Below are 18,791 nucleotides of genomic sequence, written 5' to 3'. Positions count from 1 at the left end.
ATTCGAAATGAAGAACTGAAACCCACACTATGGGGTCCAGGGATCTGCTTTCTGTCCTGCTATAAAGAAATGAGGATGAGCTTCTTTCTTCTCTCAGGATATCAAAGAACTTAGTGGATGAGTGGACTTTGATGGAAAACCTTCTGTTTTTGGACTCTCATATTGTCTTGAATCATTTTATGGTTCCCGGAGAAAAAGCAGACAGGCAAGGAAAATATTTCAAAAATGGATCTTGAAAATTAGATCAAAAGCCAAAAACAACTTCATAAATGAAGATAACATATAGCCTAAGCCTAGAAAATTCAAGTGCCTAAATATAATAGATTTCTCTGCAAGAAAGCAATTCACTTACAAGAAACAAATAGGGAAATAACTATTGTGAATAATAAAGACAATATCAAAAATATAACTACTAAAATAATGGTAATTTTATGGGAGATTTGTTTTGTTATCACTCCTTGGAAGATGAAGAATAAAGAGTAGATGACCAGATATATTTGGGGAATTTCTCAAAGAGCATTGTTGAGATTATCTTACCTGGGAATATGGAATGTGAGAGTTGTGTTGAATTTGGCTTTTCTTACATTGTTTTGAGTTAATGAATTAGAGACAACTTTGTCATTATCAAAATGATTTGGCCACAAAGACATTTTACTTCCTGACATTAGTTAAATTTCTGTCTCTAAGAAAGAGCCACTGTAATAATTAGATCCCTGATTTTCTGAGAGGTTGTTTTGTTTTGTTTTTTAGCTTTATTTTATTTCTTTCTCCCTCTCTCCCTCATTGTTTGTGCTGCTGTCTGCTCTCTATATCTTTTCATTGTGTGCTCTCTGTGTCTGCTTATCTTCTTTTTAGGAAATACCAGGAACTGAACCTGGGACCTCCCATGTGGGAGGGAGGTACATAATCACTTGAGCCACCTCTGCTGCCTGCTTGTTGTGTCTCTCATTGTGTTTCCTCCTTATGTCTCCTTCTTAGATTATCTCATCATGTCATCTTGTTGCGTCACTTTGTTGCATCTTGTTGCATCAGCTTACTGCACCAGCTTATCATGTCAGCTTTCTGTCTTGCTCGTCTTCTTTAGAAAGAAAGAAGGCATGCATTAGATATGATGGTGTGGGCATGGGTGTTCTGGAATCTATTTGTAAAGTGGAGGAAATTCAGAGAATGACATTATTACTGAATAATAGAAAACATTCACAAGAGTTTCCTAAACTTCTAGGCCATTGGTGGGAAGAAAGCCAGAAACGGGGAATGGAATCAGTTCTTGCCTCCCAGTGGAATTCCCTACTTCAAGGGACCTCATTCTGAACTGTGTAAGGAGTGTTGCCACGGTCCCAGAGGCATCTTGGTCCTGATGCTGTGCAAAAATTTCCCAGTGAAAAAAGATGCATTTAGTTGAGAAGAGAATATTTCATACCCATCTCAATGTCTTGGAACTCTGACCAAGCCAAAAATGCATTTTAATAATGTCATTGTAAGTTCTACTTTTTTTTTGTTAACTTGAATTTACTGAATTTTTATAGCTATTCTAAATACCTAAACATCTTGCTCTGAAAAATTCCATTCTCATATTAAGGGATGTCATCTTCATCCCATAACTGCCTGGAAGTGACTTTGTCACTTTTTGAGCATTCCCCCTTCCCTACCTTATTATCTTGACTCAGTGAGACCTAGTCAAGATGCTGTCAGATATTTTCCCCTTGACTATGTAATCTACCACTGATTCTTGTAAAAAGGGTTTTAACTCCCTGCTTTCCTTTCCTTAAAAAATTTCCTGGACCAACTCTTTCTCATTTTTGCCTGCATTTTCCCATGAGATGGATTTGAAATAACAGTCCAGGGCTGAATACATTCCATATCCACTCTGTAAAACAATGCTGTCTTCCTGTTATTATGTTTTGATTCACTAATTTATTTATTAAGGCCCTATATAGCATTTTCATCTATTTGTTTGTATTTATTGCCACTTACATCCAAGATCAATATGAGACCATTTGTAATAAAAACTTACATGTAACAGGACAGGTAAAATTGAGTGCCATTAGATATAAGGAAATCAGTGGAGTTAGACAGGATAATAATTCGCTTTGGTTCAATCTTGCAGATTTATAACCCTCCTTTAGGCAAACACCTGTTCAAACTTCCATAGCTAATAACTATTTTCAATATTTACTTTTAGCTGCTAAACAAAATACTAGGTAAATCAGACACGACAATTATCTACATTTATTCATATTGTACTGATATACGGGAAAGAAACACCACAGATTTACTTAGATTTATATGGGCAGCCAAGCAAGTATAAGAAATTGCATTTAGATATAAGATGTGGAAAATTCAATTATTTCCAAGTAATAGCTTTGAGCACTTGCATAAGATCATTCCTAACTCACAAAGTTCTAGGATTTGCATTATGTTTGTTTTTTAATGGAAATTTATAACGTAGAAGACAGGTCTTGGAGTGGCTTCCAGCATCATAGCGATTCCCTTTTTTGAAAATCAGCCCAAGTACACAGGGTTGGGTCTGTTAGTATGTGCTGGTCATCACCCTCCTTCCCGCCCTCCAGCCCCTTCTCCCCTCCCCTCCGCAAAGGCTGATTGATCCAGGAAATTCTTTTTAAACAGACTTATTGAGATATATTTATACCATCCAATTCCCCTATTTAAAGTGTATAATTCAATTTAGTATATTCAGAGAGGGATGCAATCATCCCCACAATCTAATTTTAGAATATTTTTGTCCCCCCTAAAATAAATCCAATATCCATTAGCAGTCACTTCCCTTTTTTCTTTACCACATCCAGCCCTAGGCAAACACTAACCTATTCTCTCCATATACATTTTCCTATTCTGGACATCTCATGTAAATGGGATCATACAATATATGATCTTTTGTGACTGGCTTCCTTCACTTACCATAATGTTTATAAACAAGTTTCCTCCATGTTATAGCTTATATCAGTACTTCATTCCTTTTTATTGCCAAATTAATATTCCATTATATGGATATACCAGATTTTATTTATCCATTCATCAGTTGATGTACATATGGGTTGTTTCCACTTTTTGGCTACTATAAATAACGTGGCTATGAACATTTATGTACAAGTTTTCGTGTGGATCCATGTTTTTATTTCCCTTGAGATGAGTTCCATATAGGGGTGAAATTGCTGGATCAAGAGGTCACTCTGTGTTTAGCCTTTTGAGGAATTGCCAAACTGTTTTCCAAAGCAGCTGCACCACTTTACTTTCCCCCCAGCAGTGCATGAGGGTTCCGATTTCTTCAAATCCTTGTCAGTGCTTGGTAATATCTGTCTTTTTTTATTATAGTCATGCTAATGGGGATGAAATGATCTTTCATTGTGATTTTGATTTCTGTTTTAATCATAATGACTAATGATGTAGTACATCTTTTCATGTGCTTATTGGTCATTGTGTACCTTTTCTGGAGAAAATCTGTTCAAATCATTTGCCCACTTAAAAAAATATAATTTATTTTCTTCTACCTGCCCCCCCACCGTTGTTTTGTGCTTGCTGTCTGTTCTCTGTTTATTGTGTGCTCATCTTTTTTTAGGAGGCACCAGGAACCAAACCCACAATCTCCCATGTATCAGGCAAGCATCCAACTGCTTGAGCCACATCTGTTTGCCCTGCCCATTTTTTTAAAAAGATTTATATATTTTTTTATTTATTTCTCTCCCCCGCCCCCCAGTTGTCTGTGCTCTGTGTCTATTGGCTGTGTGTTCTTTGTCTGCTTCTGTTGTTGTCAGTGGCATGGGAATCTGTGTTTCTTTTTGTTGCATCACCTTGTTGTGTCAGCTCTCCGTGTGGGCAGCGCCATTCCTGGGCAGGCTGCACTTTCTTTCGCGCTGTGCTGCTCTCCTTATGGGTGCACTCCTTGCGCGTGGGGCTCCCCCACGCGGGGGACACCCTTGCGTGGCACGGCACTCCTTGCGCGCATCAGCACTGCGCATGGGCCAGCTCCACACGGGTCAAGGCGGCCGGGGGCTTGAACCGCGGACCTCCCATGTGGTAGACGGATGCCCTAACCACTGGGCCACAGTCCGTTTCCCTCTTTTTATTATTTAGTTGCAGGAGTTCTATATATATTCTCGTTATAAGTCCCTTGTCAGATGTGTGATTTACATATACTTTTTCCCCTTCTGCTGATTGTCTTTTCATTTTCTTCATGGTATCATTTACTACAAAAACTTCTTAAATTCTGATGTAGTACAATTTATCCAGTTTTTTCTTTTGTCACTTGTTTTTTTTTAGTGTTGTTTCTAAGAAGCCATTGCCTAACCTAAGGTCACAAAGATTTACTCCTATGTTTTCTTCTAAGAGTTGTTTAAAGTTTTAACTGTTAATTTGGGTCTAAAAATTTGAATTAATTAAAAAAATTTATGCTGGTAACATAAATTTTCCATTTTATCCATTTTCAATTATACAATGTAGTGGTATTAATTACATTCATAATGCTGTGCTACCACCACTACCATCCATTACTAAAACTTTTCCATCATCGCAGACAGAAACTCCACACCAATTGTATTAGTCAGTCAAAGGGGTGCTGATGCAAAATACCAGAAATTGCTCGGTTTTTATAAAGGGTATTTATTTGGGCTGGGAGCTTACAGATACCAGGCTGTAATGCATAAGTTACTTCCCTCACCAAAGTCTATTTTCACTTGTTGGAGCAAGATGGCTGCCAATACCTGTGTGGGTTCAGGCTTCCTGGGTTCCTCCCTTCCTGGGTCTTGCTTCTCTCTGGGTTCTGGATTCCTCTCTTCCTAGGGTTTGCTTCTTCCTGGGCTCAGGGTTCCTCTCTTCCTGGCGCTTGCTTTTCTTTCCTCTGTGAGCTTACTTCCTGGGGCTCCAGCTTAAGGCTTCAGCATCAAACTCCAACATCAAAAACCCTCAACTCTGACTTTTGCCATGCCTTTTATCTGTAAGTCTGCACCCACCAAGGAGTGGGGCCTCAAAGCCCTAATGATGTGGCCCAATCGAAGCCCTAATCAAAACTTAATCTGCCCACGTACAGACCAGATTATAAACATAATCCAGTATCTGTTTTTGGAATTCATAACCCTATCAAACTGCTACACCAATTAAGCATTAACTTCTCATTCCTCACCCCATTCAGTCCTGGGTAACCTGTATGTATTCTAATTTCTGACTTTATAAATTTGCATATTCTAATTATTTCATGTAAGTGAGATCTTTTAATCTTTGTCCTTTTGTGTCTGACATAGTGCATTCAATGCTATGTCTTCAAGGTTCATCCACGTTGTAGCATACATTTCTAACAGATGCTTTTAAAACTTTGTTTATTAAATCCACATTTGGACCCACTTGGAATCACTTTTCTATTGAATGCCTTTTTTCCTTGGGCATGGATTAAATTTTATTGTTTCTTTACAAGTCTGGTAATTTTTGGTTGAGATGGATTTTGTAAATATTATGTAGTGGCAACTCTGGGTTCTTTTATTTCCTTCAGGGGATTGTTAGTTTTTTGTTCTTGTTAGCATTTAACATGCTTGAACTCATACCAAAAACTCTGTCCCTCCTGAAGTATGCAGCAGGTGAAATGTCTACTTTGTTTTTATGAAAAATATTCAGTTAAGATAAACTTAATTATATTACATATTTTAAACTTGATTTTATGTCAATTAGATATAAAACATAAACTATTATTAAAATGAGCCAAATGGAAATCTGAGAACTGAAATATAGAATCCCAGAAATTAAAAAAATCACTGAATGGGTTTAACTTCAGATGGGATCTGACAGAAGAAAGAGTCAGTGAATTTGAACACTGATCGATAGAAATTATCCAAACCAAAGAAAAGAGAATTAAAAAAAAATTGACCAGAAGCTCAAGGACCTGTGAAAACACATCAAACTCTCACATATATTTAATAGAACTCCAAGAAGCAGAGGAGAGAGAGAATGGGCCAGAAAGAATAATTGAAGAAATGATGGTCGAACAGTTCCTGAACTTGAGAAAAATCTTGAATTTATAGAGCAAGAAATTCAGTGCACCTCAAACAGGATAAATATAATGAAAACCACATCTAAGCACATCATAGTCAAATGGCTAAAAATAAAAGAAAATGAGAAAACATTGAAAGTAATAAGAGAGAACACATTACATATAGTGATGATTTGAATGACTACTTTAATGAAGGAGGTATAGCTAAAATCCAATAAGTAAATAAAGATGGGATGTAAACAACAACAGCTATTCAGTTAATCCAAAAAAATTTAGGAAAGGAAGATGAGGGGAACAAGAAAACCTGGGCCCTTAGAATCTAGTAGTAATTATGTAGATCTACTCCATCTACTGCAATAATTACATTAAATGTAATATACTGTAAATACACCGAACATGCCAAAGTAGATACTACCTCAAATAGTGGGGCTCCTGAGGGCTCTGGTGACACCCAGGTCCTAGGGTCATGGTAAATAGCTCTGGAGTTTGGTGCTTTGCCAGTGTGCCCTACTCTGGAGTGGGCATCACCATCTAAGAATCCTCAGGTTTGGGGAATAAAATATGGACTAAAGTGGACTTATTGGTATTCTAGCAATGGAAGAAATTATATCATTGATGTGGAGACAGTGACCACTGGAGGTGCTGAAGGCAGGGAGAGGGAAAAAGAGATGTCATATGGGGGCATTTTCAGGACTTGGAAGTGTCCTGAATGACATTGCAACAACAGATACAGGTCATTATATATCCTGCCGTAACCTACAGAATTGAGTGGAAGAGAGTGTAAACTACAAAGTAAACTGGGAAACGGATTTGGCCCAGTGGTTGGGGTGTCCGTCTACCACATGGGAGGTCCGCGGTTCAAACCCTGGGCCTCCTTGACCCGTGTGGAGCTGGCCCATGCGCAGTGCTGATCCTCACAAGGAGTGCCCCCCCACGCAGGGGTGTCCCCGCATAGGGGAGCCCCACGCGCAAGGAGTGCACCCGTAAGGAGAGCCGCCCAGCGCGAAAGAAAGTGCAGCCTGCCAGGAATGGCGCCGCCCACACTTCCTGTGCCGCTGGAAGCGGACAAAGAAACAAGACGCAGCAAATAGACACAAAGAACGGACAAAGAAACAAGACGCAGCAAATAGACACAGAGAACAGACAACCGGGGCAGGGGGGTGGGGGGGGATTAAATAAATAAATAAATCTTTAAAAAAACAAAACAAAAAAACCAAAGTAAACTATAATCTATGCTGCTTAGTGGCAATACTCCAAATGTGTTCATCAATTGCAATGAATGTACCACACGAATGAAAGAAGTTGTTAATGTGGGGAAGGGTGGGAAGTGTGGGAAGTGGGGCACATGGTAATCCCTTAAAATTTTTTGGTAACATTTTGTGTGTAATCTAAGTTATCTTTTAAATAATAAAGAATATATTTTTTAAAAGGCAGATATTGTTAGAATGGATAAAAAAGCAAGACGTAACTATATATTATTTACAAAAGATGAGCTTTATTTTTTAAATTTTTTAATTTTATTTTTTAAAGTTAATAGATCACAAGGAATGTTATATTAAAAAACATAAAAAACAAAACAAAAAACATAAGAGGTTCCCATATAACCCACTCCCCATCCCCCATCACATCATTTTTATAAATTTTGAAGATATATACATCATATAAAAAAGTTACACTAAAAAAATAGAAGAGGTTCCTGTATATGCCCCACCCCCGCACCCCACTCCTCCCACACCAACAACCTCCCTCATCATTGCGGCACACTCATCACACTTGGTGAACACATTTTGGGGCACTGCTGCACTACACAGATAATAGTTTACCCTGTAGTTCACACTCTCCCCCAGTACATTCAGTGGGTTATGGCAGGATATATAAGGCCCAGCATCTGACCCTGCTATACAAAAGATGAGCTTTAAATAGTGAACACATAAGTTTAAAATAGATGTCTGGAATAGCATGATATGCAAACAGTAATCATAATAACCCTAGAGTGGATAGGTTATCTCTGGGACAAAAAGAGATAAAGAGAGCCGTTTCATGATAAAACAGTCAAAATATCAGGAAGATACAAAAACTGTAAATGTGTATGAGTCTATTACAGAGCTTCAAAATACATGAAACAAAAATTGTCAGGGAAGCGGATGTGGCTCAACTGATAGAGCATCTGCCTACCATATAGGAGGTCCAGGGTTTAATACCCAGGGCCTCCTGGCCCACATGGTGAGCTGGCCCACGTGCAGTGCTGCCGTGCAAGGAGTGCTGTGCCATGCAGGCGGTCTCCCTGCATAGGGGTGCCCCACACGCAAGAAGTGTGCCCTGCAAGGAGAGCTGCCCCACATGATAAAAACACAGCCCAGCCCACCCAGGAATAGCGCTGCACACATGGAGAGCTGACACAACAAGATGATGCAACAAAAAGAAACAGATTCCTGGTGCGACCTGACAAGAATGCAAGTGGACACAGAAGAACACACAGTGAATGTACACAGAGAGCCGACAATGGTGGGGGGGAAGAGAAATAAATAAAATAAATCTTAATATGTTCTCTGACCAAAACAGAATTAAATTCATAATAGGATATTTAGAAAAACCCCAAATACTTGGGAAGAAAGTACACAGTATTAAATAATCCATGGATCAAAGAAGAATTGACAAGGGAAATAAAAAATATTTTAAATTATATCAACATATCAAAATTTGTGAGATGTAGCTAAATCAGTGTTCTGAGATAAACGTATAGTTTTAAATCCTTATAGTGGAAAAATGTCTAAAATCAATGACCTAAAGTGTCACCTGAAGAAGCTAGAAAAAGGAGAAATAAAACCTAAATATTAGAAGGAAGGAATAAAAAAGACTACAACAGAAATCAATGAAATAGAAAATGTGTTAACAATGGAGAAAATCAATGAAACCAAACGTTTTTTAAAAGATTAATAAAATTGACTATTTTCTTGCTAGAATGAATTTAAAAAGAGAGAGAGAAGACACAAATTAGTGATATCAGGAATGAAAGAAGGGACAGACTTAAAATTCTACAGATGTTAAAAAGACAATAAGGGGGAAGCAGACTTGGCCCAATGGATAGGGCGTCTGCCTACCACATGGGAGGTCCATGGTTCAAACCCTGGGCTTCCGTGACCCATGTGGAGCTGGCCCATGTGCAGTGCTGATGCATGCAGGGAGTGCTGTTCCATGCAGGGGTGTCCCGCGCAGGGGAGCCCCATGCACAAGGAGTGCACCCCGTAAGGAGAGCCCCCCACTGCAAAAGAAAGTGAAGCCTGCCCAGGAATGGTGCCCTGCACACGGAGAGCTGACACAGCAAGATGACGCAACAAAAAGAAATACAGATACCAAGTGCCGCTGATAAGGATAGAAGCGGTCACTGAAGAACACACAGCAAGTGGACATAGAGAGCAGACAACTGGGGGGAGGGGGAAGGAGAGAGAAATAAATAAATAAATAAATCTTTAATAAAAAAAAAGGCAATAAGGGAATAATATGAACAATTTTATACCAACATATTCCACAATTTAGATGAATAGGAAAAATTCCTTAACGAATAAAATTTACCCAACTGACATACAATGATATGGAAAATTCGAATAGCTTTAAATTTATTAGTAAAATTGAATTTCTCATCAAAAACTTGCATAGCAAAAAAACTCCAGGTCTAGATGGTTTCACTGCTAAATTCTTTTAAACACGTAAGGAAGAAATATCACCAGTCTTAGACAAATTCTTTCAGAAAATAAGAGAAGGAAAGAATATTTCCTATATAATTTTATAAGGCCAGTATAAACTTTAATACCAAAACATGGAAAAGACATTTAAAAATAATTACAAATATCCTTCATGAGCATAACCACAAAAATTCTTAAGTACTGGCAAATCAAATTCAGTAAATATGAAAAGGATACTATATCATGACTAAGTGGATTTTATTCAAGGAATATAAGATTGGGTTTTCATTTAAATTAAACAGTGTAATTTGCCACATGAACAAAACAGGAGAAAAGCAGGCAATTATTTCAATAGATGATGAAAAATCATACAAAAATATTTAATATCCTCCCTCATGATACAAATTCTCAGCAAACTATTAAAAGAAGGGAACTTCCTCTATCAGATAAAAAGCATCTAGGAAAAACCTACAGCTAACATCCCTAATGGTGAAAGGATATCCCCTCTCACCATTTCTAGCCACCAGTGTACTGGATGTTCAAGCCAATGCAATAAGGCAAGGAAAAGAAAGAAAAGTCATAAAGATCAGAAAGGAAGGAGTAAAACCAATGAACTTGGTTTCAGTCTTCCTGCAGCTGAGCTAACTTCTCCAGAGAGAATATCAAATCTTCTGAGAACTTTCATAAAGAACCAGTTATTTGGATGTTTAGTTCACACCCTACATCAGACTTAGATGGTTGACTTAATAACTTTTTACATTACTTTCCTTTTACTAGACTTTTGTTCCAAGTAGACATAGACCTAAGTTAATTGGAGAGATAGCCATTATGTTGTTGAATTTAGACTATGCTATTTTGACATAATTTGGTTTGGCTTGACACATGTTTATATATATATATATATATATATATATATATATATATATATATATATTGTTTGTTTCACTTGTTTTATTTTTAGGAAGTACCAGGGATTGAACCCCGGCCCTCGTACGTGGGAAGAAGGTGCTCAACCACTTGAGCTACATCTGCTCCTATATATGTATTTTTTAAAATGGACTTTTTAAAGAGCAGTTTTAGATTTATGGAAAAATTGAGAGGATGTGCAGAGAGTTCCCATAAATCCCCTGCATGTATTTTCCCCCGATTAACATCTTATGTTAGTATGGGTTAAATTCAATGAACCAACATCGATACATTATTACTAATTAAAATCCATACTTTATGCAGATTTCCTTAGCTTTTACCTAATGTCCTACTGCGTTACATTTAGTTAGTATATTTCCTTAGACTTCTCTTGGCTGTGACACTTCTAACACTTTTCCTTGTATTAGATGTCCTTGACAGTTTTGAGGAGTACTGGTCAGGTAGGATGCCCCTATTGGAATTTGTCTGATTTTTTTTCATCGTTAGACTGGAGTTACGGATTTGGGGAAGGAAAATCCCAGAGGTGAAGTGCCATCTCCATCATATCATATCAAGGTACACTCTATCACCATGATTTTTAAATGTCAATGTTGACTTTGATCACTTGGGTGAAGTGTTTGTCAGAATTTTCCACTATAAAGTTACCCGCTTTCCTCTCTTTCCATACTAGACTCTTTGGAAGAAAGTCACTATGCGATAACCCAAACTTAAGGAGTGGGGAGTTATTTTACCTGTCCTTTGTGGTGGAATTGGAATGTCTACATAAATTATTTGGAGTTCTACACAGATTTGTCTCTTTAGCCCATAGCATATTTTAATGCATTTCTCTCTCTCTCTCTTTCTATGATCTATCATCTGTTTCATTTTCAGGTTAAACAAACAAAAAATACTAGAATTTATCTTACTCTACACGACAATATTATTTCTAAATCTAAACTAACTTGTTTTTATCTATTCCAAAATGTAGCTAAGCAAAATAATGTTGATTATGTTTGCTTTCATTTTGACTAATATTTGACTTTTACCTAACACTTTATAATAAATCCTTAATATCTTTTTATTATTTAGTTTTGTAATGGTTTTGTTTAAGGCTGAGACTATTTACCTTGTTTTACAGATGAAGGAACAAAGTGGACAAAGTGGTTAAATGCCATTACTAAGACCTTATAACAAATCAATGAATGAGTTGCCTCTACATTTGATTCCTAACTTTGCCTCTACATAGCATTTTATCATCTCTTCGTAAATGTTAAGACTTTTAGGAAAAAAAATCCTTCCCATTTGTTTCTTGTGTTTAGGTCCTCTAGTTTAAAATTTTCCTGTCTTTGAATGATGAACTTTATACCTATTTTAAAGGGGAGAAATTAAAGCTAGACTTTGCTGCAATGCTCAGGAACCACTAATTAGCAAAAACTAAATTATAAAATCAGAATGTTACTTTGAAAACAAGATGAACACCAGTACTGCACAAACAAAATATAAAACTGCAAATCCGACAACAAATAAAGAACTTACAGGTGTTACTACTTAAAGAAACTTTAGCTTTAGATTCTTTTGTTTCTGGATTGAAAGCAAGACATGTTTGAGTTTAATTTTGGAAAGTTTTGCTGATACCTATTCTTAAAAGTAAACACTCCACAATAAGTAGCTTAACATAATGTGTGTGTACCAGGAATAGAGAGTTCTGCTAAGGAGATGGAATGGAAAGAAAAGAAGAAATGAAGGTGGAGCTTGGCATGAAGAGTGAGGTTGAGGAAATGGGCTATTTGTTAAACTTACTGTTATGGGAATTTAAAAATGAATTCAAAGTTTTTAAATGAATTCTCTTGTAAATTTCCCTCCTTTGTATCATTCTTTGGCTCATTTCTAAATTCCCAGATGTCTCTGCGGTCCATATCAAGTTGATTAGGTGTTTGTATCTGGGATGATATGCTAATAATAGGATTCGTAGCTTGTCTACAGTTCTAACATTCAATCTTTCAAATATAGACTTTCTATATCAACTACAGAAACTCCACTAATTATATTCTGTGGTGCTGTTTCTGTTCTCCTTTCCTAATTATGCAACCTGGTGTGATATAGTGAATTTAGATACTATAATGATCCTTTAGTTTAAACGTATTCTACATTTTTTTATACTGTACATACCTTCTATATAATGATCCCTAGTACCACATCACTGGCTGTAATAGAAGAGGTTTTATAAATTGCTGTGGCTTTAATTGAGAATATCGAACTGTATAGCATTTATGATTAAATGATTTTGTTACACTGAGTTCTTTTCCCCCTAATTCCTATCCGAGGTCATATATGTGTGTTTATTCATTTGACAGAACAGACACATTGAATGTATCCCATGAGCCTAAAGAAAGGAAGATAAAGCCCCCATTTCTGAGGAGCTTACAGTTGACTTGGAGAAAATGTACAACAAAGGAATGAGAGTTTAATGGAAGGGAAGGGAAACAGGTCACTTGGGAGACAGGGCAATGCCATCCCCTAGGGTAACCAAGGAAAGAAGTCTTCAAAAGGACATAGAAAGGTGGCAAAGATAAGTTCAAAATAAGAAAATTTCCTGGAAAACACTAAAGGGAGTTCTGTAGCCAGAAAAGAAAAGACAAGGGAGAGAGGCTTGGAGGAGAGTGTAGAAGTGAAGACTATCATAGAGGATAACCAAAAGGATAAAAAGTCGCAAAAATGAGATATGACATATGAAAACCAAAGTAATGGTTGAAGTAAGTAATGCCTTTACAGTAATAACAGTGAATGTTAATGGAATAAACTCCCCAATAAAAAGACAGAGGCTAACAGAATGTATAAGAAAATATGAGCCATCCATACGCTGTCTTCAGGAGACTCACCTTAGACCCAAGGAACAAACAGATTGAAAGTGAAAGGCTGGAAAAATATATTTTACACAAACAGTAATCTAAAGAGAGCAGGGATGGCTATAATGGTGTCAGACAAAACATACTTTAAGTGCAAAAAAGTGATGAGATGCAGAAGGCCTTTATATATTAAAAAAAGGCATAATCCACCCGGAAGGAGTAACAGTCATAAATATCTATCCATAAAAGCAGGGTGCCCCAAAATACATGAGGCAAAACTGAAAGGAGAAAATAAATATCTACAATAATAGTTGGAGACTTAAACATGCCACTCACATCAATAGATAGAATAACTAGACAGAAGATCAACAAGGAAACAGAAAACTTGAATGATATGATTAAAGAGCTGGATCTGACAGACTTATACAGAACATTACATCACAAGTCATCAGGTTATCCCTTCTCAAGTTTTCATGGATCTTTCTCCAGGATAGACTATATGTTGGGCTACAAAACAGCTCTCAATAAATTTCAGAAGATTGAAATAATACAAAGCACCTTGTATGATCATAATGGAATGCAACTGGAAATCAATAATAGGTGGGAAAGGGGGAAATTTGCAAATAAATGAAAAGCTAAACAACACTCCTAAACAGTCAGTGGATCAAAGAAGAAATTGCAAGAGATATCTCAAGACAAGTGAAAATGAGAATATAAAAACTATGGGATACCGCAAAGGCAGTGCAGAGAGGTAAATTTATATCCCTAAGTGCCTATATTAAAAAAGAAGAAAGAGATAAAATCAAAGACCTAACTGAACACCTGGAGAAACTAGAAAAACAACAGCTAACCAATCCCAAAACAACCAGAAGGAAAGAAATAATTAAGATTAGAGCAGAAATAAATGGAATTGAAAACAAAAAATACAGAAAATCAACAAAACCGAAAGCATTTCTTTGAGAAGATCAATAAAATTGAAAAACCCTTAGCTAGACTAACAAAGAGAAAAAGAGAAGATGCAAATAAATAAAATCAGGAATGAGAGGAGGGACGTTATGATTGACCCCACAGAAATAAAAAGAATCATGAAAAGATATTATGAGAAACTGTATGCCAACAAATTAGACAATCTGGATGAAATGGAAAAATTCCTAGAAATGAACAAACAACACACATTGACTCTACAAGAAATACAGGAACTCAACAAACCAGTCATAAGTAAAGAGATTGAATCAGACATCAAAAATCTTCCAACAAAGAAAAGTCCAGGACCAGATGGCTTCACAGGTAAATTCTATGAAACATTTCCAGAAGAATTAACATCAATCCTGTTTAAATTCTTCCAAAAAACTGAAAAGGGGGGAAAATTACCTAATAAATTCTATGAAGCCAACATCACCCTAATACTAAAGCCAGATAAAGATACTACAAGAAAAGAAAGTTACAGACCAATCTCTCTAATGAACATGGATGCAAAAATTCTCAACAAAATGCGTGCAAATTTAATTCAACAGCATATTAAAAGAATTATACACTGCCATCAAGTGTGTTTTATTCCTGGTATGCAAGGGTGATTCAACACAAGGAAATCAATTAACATAATACACGATATTAACAGATTGAAGGGAAAAAAAACACATTATCATCTTGATTGGTGCAGAAAATTAAGCATCCTTTCTTGGTAAAAACACTTCAAAAAACAGGTACAGAAGGAAAGTTCCTCTACATAATAAAGGGCATATATATAAATAACACAGCCAATATCATACTCAATGGCGAGAGTTAGAAAGTTCTCAGGAAAGATCAGGAACAAGACAAAGACATTCACTGTCATTCAATATTTTGCTGAAAGTTCTGGCTAGAGCAATTAGGCAGGAAAAATAAAAGGCATCCAAATTGCAAAAGAGGAAGTAAAACTGTCGCTATTCGCAGATGATGTGATCCTATATTTAGAAAATCTTGAAATATCTACAACGAACTTTTAGAGCTAATCAATGAGTTCAGCAAAGTGGCAGGATACAAGATCAACATGCAAAAATCAGTATTTTTGAGCACTGCTCATACAGATGCTAGCTCTTTCGAGAATGGGCCACACCTAAGGACCAAGCACATGCAATGCTCCATCTTTCTCCTCTACCTCAGGGGAGGCTGGAGGGATTTTCTACTGCAGGTCATTGCCTATAAAATATTTTCTATTTGTTCAGTATAAATTTACATTTAAAATCACTTTTTTAAAAAAGACTATTTATTTCTCCCCCCTCCCTCTATTGTCTGCTCTCTGTGTCCCTTTGCTGTGTTCTTTTGTGTCTGCCTGTATTCTCATTAGGTGGCTCTGGTAACCGATCCTGGGACCTTCTGGACTGGGAGAGAGGCGATCATTTTCTTGTGCCATCTTAGCTCCCTGGTCTGTTGCATCTCCTATTATCTCTCCTTTGTGTCTCTTTCTGTTATGTCATCTTGCTGTACCAGATCTCCGCATGGGCCAGCACTCCTGTGTAGGGCAGCACTCCTTGTGCGGGGCAGTACTTGGCATGGGCCAGCACCTCTTATAGGTCAGCTCACCACACGGGTTAGCTTGCCTTCACCAGGAGGCCCTGAGTATTGAACCCTGGACCTCCTGTATGGTAGACAGGAGTCCAATTGCTTGAGCCACATCTGCTTCCCTAAAATCACTTTTTAAATGTATTTGGGGGAGGGGACATATGAGAAAGGTGGTATTTAATTTTTTAATGGACTGTAGAGGTAAAAAAAACAAACAACCAAGCACTTGATGGGGACCGATGCTTTTGAGGTTTTTATGTTGTATAAAGATCTTTTAAAATTATGTTACAGGTGTAAATATGTATTTAAAGGTCATTGAGGGCATATCAGATTCCCAGCCACATTTTGCATTTGAACACTTAGACAGAAAGGCAATTGTTCAAGTGTTGTACCTTTTTTACTCTGTGTATGTAAAAAGGTAAATCAAATAGGAAAAGTGGTTTTTCAGTAAATGAGTATTAATGATGTCCATTCTTTCTGAGAATGCCCTAGGCTCTACTCTCACCTTTTATTTTAATTGTCCTCCATGCCTTTTCTTTCTATTGCAGTGGATGATACTCCACAACACCTGTGAATCTTTTATGAGCTTTAGTGGGCAGAGTTAATTCCAACACTAACATTGGGTGCTGTTGAGGTGTTTCTGCCAATAGACTAGAAAGCAGTTGGGAGTCAGAATTCTCTCGGAGGTATTCCAGCTCAGATCCCTGGCCTTGTGCACTTAGTCATTTAAAAGAACAATGCCATTTGAGAGTGAAGTGGTCTCTGCTGCTCTAAAGCTTCCTTGTAATGTTTCTTCTTCAGAGGCAGCCGAGTTCTTCCTGTACCAATCACAACCTCTCCCATGGACATGAGCAGAACTTCACTGCTGGATCAGAGCTGTGATGGTCACTGTAAATCTACAGTTCACCTCCCAGTTAACCCATGCATTAGCACACTGTGGGTACCTGCTGCCATTTGCCAAACTCTACTTCATTCCATCTAAAATTTAACCCTTCTCTCTTCTTGGTACCCTTGTATCTTTGGAAATAAATAGTATAAGAGAAAACTAATTTTTTTGAACAGTATAAAGACTGATCTGATGTAGCTCAGTGGTTGAGCATGTATTTCCCATGTACAAAGTCCCAGGTTCAATCCCCGGTACCTCCTATAAAAAAATAAAGATTTATCTGAGCAGAATGAACATTTTCTAAAAATGAAATTGTTTCCTACTTAAAATCAGGAACTTGGCAAAGTGTTGCATCAATAAATAGAAACTTTCAGGTTGTAGATAAATATGGCTATGTGCAGGCATATGAATTCTTTGCACTGTAGTTGTGGCATTTCAAAAGGGAGCAGGAGACAGAACTGGTGAAATATTTGGCAAATCAATAGAGTGAGGTGGTCCCCAGGAAGTACTGAGTTTGCCTGCGGTGATGTTGGGCCATTTTGGGATCCCTGGGTCTCAGTCTCTAAATCTGCTGTCTTGAAATGTGTTAATTACTTATTATAATTAATGTATAATCTCTTACTGGGTCCAAACATTTTAATTTTTTTATTGATTCAGATACTGAAGATCAATAGGCTGAGAAAACAAACAAAAATTCTAGCTATTTTATGCTGCAAGAACCAGGACACATGATTCTCTAAAATTAGCACAGGGAAATAACCTTAAATTCTGCTTCTCAATTTTTCTCCCATCATTTTCCCCCCAGAGATCATCTCTCAACTTTTCCCCAAAGAATAAACAAAACCAGTTGCTCCTTAAACCATGGATATTTTTCCGCAGGGTCTTCAAAGAGTTTCCTATGCAATGTGTCTTGTAGCACAAATCAAATCCTATTTGTAGCACAAATAGGTTGCAGTAAAGTTTATTTGGATATTTTAATTTGTTAAGTGTGTGTATTTTCTGTACCAACCAAACTTCAAATATAACAAAACAAAACAAAAATTAGCAGTGTTTCTATATACTAGTAATGAGCAAGCTGAGAAGGAAATCAAGAAGAAATTTCCATTTACAACAGCACCCAAAAGGCTCACATATCTAGGAATTAATTTAACCAGGAATGTAAAGGATTTGTATGCAGAAAATGACAAAACACTGCTAAAAGAAATCAAAGAAGACCTAAACATATGGAAGGACATTTTGTGTTCATGGATTGGAAGATTACACATCATGAAGCTGTCCATTCTACCAAACTGATTTATAGATTCAACACAACACCAAACAGAATTCCAACAGCTTACTTTACAGAAATAGAAAGTCACTTACTAAATTTATTTGGAAGGGAAAAGGGTCGCAAAGAGCGAAAAGCATCCTAAAAAAGAAGAGTGAAATCGGAGGACTCACATTTCCTGACCTTAAAGTGTATTATAAAACTACGGTAGTCTAAGCAGCATGGTTTTAGCATAAAGAGAGATACATTGATCAATGGAATCAAATTAAGAATTCAGAAATAGACTCTCACTTCTATGGACAACTGATTTATTTATTTATTTTTAGGAGGTACCAAGGATTGAACCCAGGACCTCATCATACATGGGAAGCATGCACTCAACTGAGCTACATCTGCTCCCCTCAAATGGTTTTTTTTTAAAGGTTTATTTTTTATTTATTTCTCTCCCCTTCTCCCCCTGCCAGTTGTCTGCTCTCTGTGTCCATTTGCTGTGTGTTCTTCTGTGTCCGCTTGTATTCTTGTCAGTGGCACCTGGAATCTGTGTTTATTTTTGTTGCAATGTCTTGCTGTGTCAGCTCTCCGTATGTGCAGCTCCACTCCTGGGCAAGCTGCACTTTTGTTGCCTGGGGCAGCTCTCCTTACGAGGTGCACTCCTTGCGCGTGGGGC

Source organism: Dasypus novemcinctus, chromosome 2, assembly GCF_030445035.2.
Source record: "Dasypus novemcinctus isolate mDasNov1 chromosome 2, mDasNov1.1.hap2, whole genome shotgun sequence".
Classification (NCBI taxonomy): domain Eukaryota; kingdom Metazoa; phylum Chordata; class Mammalia; order Cingulata; family Dasypodidae; genus Dasypus; species Dasypus novemcinctus.
This window is presented reverse-complemented; position numbering follows the sequence as displayed.